Raw genomic sequence first — 6,299 nt, 5'->3', positions numbered from 1 at the left:
TATTTTTCTCTTCACCGATGCCCTCAGAACTGCTGAGTTTCTCCAGCACTTTGTTTCTGGGGTTCAGATCTCCAGCACCTGCAGTTTATTGTTTTGTCATAGATCCTATGATTTGACTTGGGGAGCGAGAGGGGGCAACTGTGATCAACTAGAATAAAACTCCCCAACCATGAAAAAAAAAACACATAGTTCTTTACACTTTGCAAAACACGACTGTAAATATGAAATGCAATTAAGCTAAGTGCAAGATGGTATACCACCTGCCTTGTCTCAAACTTGCTACTCATCTTTGAGGACTAATCTGTCAGAATTGTGTTTGCTCGCTTCCTTTGAGATCACAGTCCACAAATATCCCAGTTCCAATTCCTGGGCCGGGCCCAGTTACCACATTGCAGTGGGGTGGGGAGCTTTGTGTCAGCCTGAAGTTTTTGTTAACAACAACATTGCAGGTTGAAGTTGACGGTTTTGACGAATATTGCGTCATCAAACTTGGAGGAAATCCTTCCGAATGTATTGATTAACTGGACTGAGACTGTTTACATGCAGCCCTGTTAGTAGTGCTGTAATATTCTCAGTTACTAATCACACAACACCAGGTTATAGTCCAACAGGTTTCATTGGAAGCACACTAGCTTTCGGAGCACCGCTCCTTCATCAGGTGATTGTGGAGGGCATAATTCTAAGGCACGGAATTTATACCAAAGATTTAGTGTGATGTAACTGAAATTATCCATTGGAAAATACTTCGATTGTCTGTTGAGTCTTTCATCTGTTCGAATACCATGATAGTTTCACTTCTTTCATGTGTAAATCACAAAACCTTTTTTTTAGAAGTTGCATTCCTGACAGTGGCCCATCAAATCACTCATTGTATTAATCACTGCACAGTCTCAACAAAGGAATGAAACTGGATGGACATTACATCTACCAATGCACTGGAAAATACAACAACACAATCAGCCCTCTTGACCCTGCAACTTCTGTCTCACTGTGGGCCAAAACAGCAGGAGAACTGTACTCCAGTCCAATCTGAAATCTTATGGCCTGGTATATTCCCCATTCAACCATTAACATCAAGCCAGGGGATCAACCCTAGTTCAATGGAGAGTTCCGCAGGGCATGCCAGGAGCAATACCAGGCATACCTAAAAATGTGGTGCCAACCTGGTGAAGCTACCCAACCTGCATGCCAAACAGCGCAAGGAACACCAAATAGAACTATGTGATCCAAAAACCAATGGATCAGATCTGAGCTCTGCAGTTCTGCCACACCTAGTCAGGAATGGTGATGGACAATTAAACAACTCACTGCAGGAAGCATCACAGATATCCCCAACCTTACTGATGGAGGGGTCTCACACATCCATGCAACAGATAAGAGGACAGCATTTGCAGCAATCTTCAGCCAGCAGTGCCAAGTGGATGAGCCTTCTACATTGGTCCCTGACATCACAGATGTGAATCAACTTGGTTGAAAACTTATTTCAAATCAGATCAAGAAATGGAGAAGTAGTGTAAAGGCTGTCGGCTCTACCAACATTGTGGCAATAATACTGATGGCTGTGCTCCAGGAATTGCTGCCCACCAAGACAAGTCCAGCACTGGCACCTACTGACATTGTGCAACATTTCCCAGGGATGTTCAATACAAAAACGCAGGACAGAGCCAACCCAGCCAATTTCCCTCCATCAGCTGACACTCGCTCAGCAGTGAAGTGGTGGAAGGTGTCATCAACAGTGCTGTCACGCAGCTGCTCAGAAATAACCTTCTGGGACACCCAGTTTGGGTTCTGCCAGGGCCACTCAGTTCCTGATCTTGTTACAGACTTGCTTCACAAACTGACAAACAGCTGAATTCCAGAGACCAGTCCCACTCCAAGACCACTATTTCGACTTCAGTGATATCACCTGACCTCACCACAGTCTCAGCTCATTTACTGAAACTCTCATTCATTCATTTTGTTAACTCTAGATTTCGTTATCTAAACCCACTCCTGCCCGGCATCCCACAATCACCCTCCCTATAATCTCCAGAATATTGAAAACTCTACCGCCCAAGTGCTCACTTGTACCAGAACTTGCTGATCCATTAAATGGCTCCCATTTACAAGCAACAGCAATTTACTTTCACACCCTTGACTTAATTATTGGCTGTAATCATTCCTATCTTCCTGCACCACACACCCTTTCATATTTCAATAACTCATTTTAGTTTAGACTCCCAATGATGTGTTTATTTTTGAGTTCAGCTGTGTGAGTGTTTCTATAGATTCCAAGGCAACACCGTCTGGAATTCCCACCCTCCAAGATCTGTTTTCTTCCTTTAAGGCATTCCTGAAAAAAATTGCTTATTTGGCAATGGTTTTGGTCACCGGACATAATATTCTCCAGCTGTGGCCTTATGTCAAAAGTTCTCAATATTTTTGTGAAACTAAAAACATGCTGATTTGTACAGATATCTTCTACTTTTCAGTATCGCTGAGTGAATAATCTGTAATGTCCCTTACCCAACCACATTGTGGGAGTGCCTTCACCATTCAAACTGCAGATGTACAAGGAAGTCAAACATCACCCTCTCCACAGGCAAAACGGCTTTGGCAATGATCACTGGTATCTGTGGAAGGAGAAATACACATGATGTTTCAGGGAGTGCAATATGAATTATAGGGAATGAAAATGGTGCAGAATTTGACTGTCAGAAATGGAAGAAAAATCCACTCACTATTGGCAAAAATTCTTGACTGTCAAAGATATTGTGGAAAAAATAACCTGATAATGGAGCAGCATACGGTCAGGAGTCAGGCAGCAGTGGACAATCCATTTACAAAAAGGTCTGTGAACATGGTAGTAAAATACTAAACATGGCAAAAATACACTCATGTGAGACTGAGGAAGCGAGATAATGAACAAGTGGACATCAAGGAGCCCAGAGGTGAATCAGATCAGTGTTCACTTTTATGATCCCACAGTCAAAGATGTCTAGCACAAAAACAGACTCTTCAGTCCTACCCATCTATGCAAACCAGATATTCTAACCTAAACTATTCCCATTTGCCAGCACTTGACCGACATCCCTCTGAACCCTTCCTATTAAAATGCCTTTTAAATGTCACAATTTTCGTTGCCGTTTAGGCTCCTTTTGAATTTTCCCCTCACACCCTAAACCTATATTCTCTAGTTCTGGGCTCCACCACCCTAGGGTAAACACGTTGTCTATTTACACTATCCATGCCCCTCACAATTTTATAAACCTCTTCAACATCACACCTCAGCCTATGACACTCGAGGGAAAATGGCCCCAGCCTATTATGCCTCTTCCTGCAACACAAACCCTCCAACCCTGGCAACATCCTTAAACAATCAATTCTCAAACCTTCCATGTTTCAGTGCCTCTTTCTGATAAGAGGGAGACCAGAATTGCACACAATATTCCAAAAGTGGCCTAACCAATGTCCTGTACAGCTCCTTTACTCAATGCTCTAACCAACGAAGGGAAGAATCCCAAACAATTTCTTCACTGTCCTATCTACCTGTGACTTGACTTTCAAGGAACTATGAATCTGCATTCCAAGTCTCTTTGTTCATCAAGACTCTCCAAGACCTTACAATTCAGTGTGAGCCCTGCTCTGATTTGCTTTTCTAAAATGCAGCACCTCACATTTATCTAAATTAAACCCTATCTGCAACTCCGCAGCCCATTGGCCCATCTGATCAATATCCCATTGTATTCTGAGACAACCTTTATCACTGTCCAAAATACCTCCAATTTTGGTGTCATCTGCAAACTTACGAACCATACCGGCTCTATTCACATCCAAATCATTTAAATGGATGAAGAAACAAATCCAGAAAAAAAACATCCATTTCTCTGGGTTTGAATGTGCTCTGGGTAAATCCTGCCCTATGACTCTCTACCAGGGAGGGCTGCACATACACACCTCTGAACTTTGCCCCCGACAAAGCTGGCGGCAGCGCATGTGTCCAGTGAATCTTTGCCCCGAATAAAAATGGCGGCGATCACACGATGAGGTTATTTTCCAGTTTACTGCAAAAACGGGATTGTAAGTTTCAAATTTGTATTTTCCGATGTGCACCAAATGTTTGTAAAACTGTCAGCCCATACCAACACCATTTCCGTCCAACTTCCTGCTGTTTATTTCTTTCCTTACCAACAGCTCTCCATCCACACGTCCCGCACATCAGCGCCCACCCTGAGGATGATCACGTGGTATAGTCTAGCCCCGTCCCTAATTTACTCTGATTGGTCGGAGGACCAAATGCCCCGCCAGGTCCTCCAGCTGTGCCCCTGCCTTTCCATTGGTCTTCCGCTGACATCAACCACCAGGGGCCCATTGTTGCCTGGAGCATGCTCACTTTTTCGTGGCTTTTGTTGCTGTTTATCAGTGACAAGAGTGAGATACAAAGTTAAAAATCACACAACCACCTGATGAAGAAGCTGCAAAGCGAGTGCTTCCAAATAAACCTGTTGGACTATAACCTGGTGTTCTGTGAAATTTAATTTTGTCCATCCTAATCCAACACCAGCACCTGAAAGTCAAGAGTGCGGGAGGAATGCAAAATATAACAACAAAAGAATTAGGAACAGGAGAAGGCCGTCCTGCCCTTTGAGCTTGCTCTGCCATTCATTAAGATCATGGCTGATCATTTCGTGGACGCATAACCATTTACCAACGTTCTCACCATAATCTCTTAATTAATTAATTAATTAATTCTTTTAAATACCTTAGCTTTAAAAACGTTTACTGAACTAGCATCAGCTACTTCCCTGGGCAATGAATTCCATAGAGGTCAAGAGGTTTCTTGTCAATTCAGTCCTAAATTTGCTGCCTCTAATCTTGAGGTGATGCCCTTTTGTTCTGGCTTCATCTGCCAGTGGAAACATTCTCTCTACTTCTATTTTATCCATTTCATTCATTATTTTGTATGTTTCCCATTCTTATGATTTCCAATGAATATAATCCCAATCTACTCAGTCTCTTTTAAGCCAACCCCCTCAACTCTGGAATCAACCTAGTTAACCTCCTCTGCACTCCCTCTTGTGCCGGTACATCCTTGAGCAAGTGAGGAGACAGAAACTGCATGCAGTACTCCAGGTGTGGCCTCACCAGCACCCAATACAGCTGGAACATAACCTCTGCTTTTAAACATAATCCCTTCAGCAATGAAGGCCAAAATTCCATTTGCTTTCTGAATTGATTGTTGTACCTGGTGACCAACCTTCATGCAGAAGGTTACTCAGGTGCCCCTGCATAGCAAATGATGCAACTTTTTAAAAAGCATGTAATAATCCAACCAACCAAACAGTAGGACTTTACATTTATGAACATTCTATTCTAAATGCCAGACCATTGCCCACTCACTCAATATATTTATGTTCCTCTGCAAAGTTTCACAGTCCTCCGCACACTTTGTTCTGCTACTCACCTTAGTGTCATATGCAAACTTTGACACCCTACATGTGGTCACCAACTCCAAATCATCTGTATCAATTCTAAATAATCGCAGTCCCAACACTGATCCCTAAGGCATACTATTAGTCACTGATTGCCAGCCAGAATAGTACTCACTTATCCCCACACTTTGCTTCCCGTTAGTCAACCAATCTTCTATCCATGCAAATACTCTACTCCTAATGCCATGCACCTTTATATTATGCAACAGCCTCTTACACAGCAATTGTTGAAGGCCTTTTGGAAATCCGGGTACACTGGGTCCCCATTGTCCACCTTGCTCGAAATGTCTTCATAGAATTCCAAAAGATTTGTGAAGCATGACCTGCCCTACATGAACCCATGCTCTGTCTGTCCAATGGGACAATTTCTATTAAGATTCCCTGCTATTTCTTCCTTGATAATAGACCCAAGCATCTTTCCCACTACAGAGAATACGATAACTTGTGTATAATTCCCCACCTTTTGTCCACGTCCTTTTTAAAAACGTGGCATCACTTTTGCTGCTTTCCAATCTGCTGGGACTGCCACAGAGTCCAGTGAATTTTGGAAAATTACTGCCAGTGCATTTGCTATTTCTCCTGGCATCTCCTTGAGTATCTTGGGATGCATTCCAACAGGGTCAGAAGACTTTTCTGTCATTAGCTCAATCAACTCCAACAGTCCAACACTAGCTGTTCCGTAATAATGATAGTTTCCAAATCCTCACCTATCTTTGTCTCTTTGCTAATTATTGGCAAGATATTTGTTTCCTCCACTGTGATATCCCATAATTAAATGTTCCTTCTCATTTTCCAAAGGACCAACATTTACTTTAGCCACTCTTTTCT

General features: G+C 42.6%; 1 long non-coding RNA gene across 1 annotated transcript in view; it reads right to left on the bottom strand.

Moving 5' to 3' along the window:
• Positions 1-6,299, bottom strand: part of LOC122548169 — a 20,534-nt gene that overhangs the window by 7,335 nt on the left and 6,900 nt on the right. The window contains exon 2 of the long non-coding RNA XR_006311182.1: positions 2,506-2,612. This is a non-coding gene — a long non-coding RNA (uncharacterized LOC122548169). The remainder of the gene's footprint in view (positions 1-2,505; positions 2,613-6,299) is intronic.

This window comes from Chiloscyllium plagiosum, unplaced genomic scaffold, assembly GCF_004010195.1.
Source record: "Chiloscyllium plagiosum isolate BGI_BamShark_2017 unplaced genomic scaffold, ASM401019v2 scaf_12265, whole genome shotgun sequence".
NCBI classification, from domain to species: domain Eukaryota; kingdom Metazoa; phylum Chordata; class Chondrichthyes; order Orectolobiformes; family Hemiscylliidae; genus Chiloscyllium; species Chiloscyllium plagiosum.
This window is presented reverse-complemented; position numbering and strand designations above follow the sequence as displayed.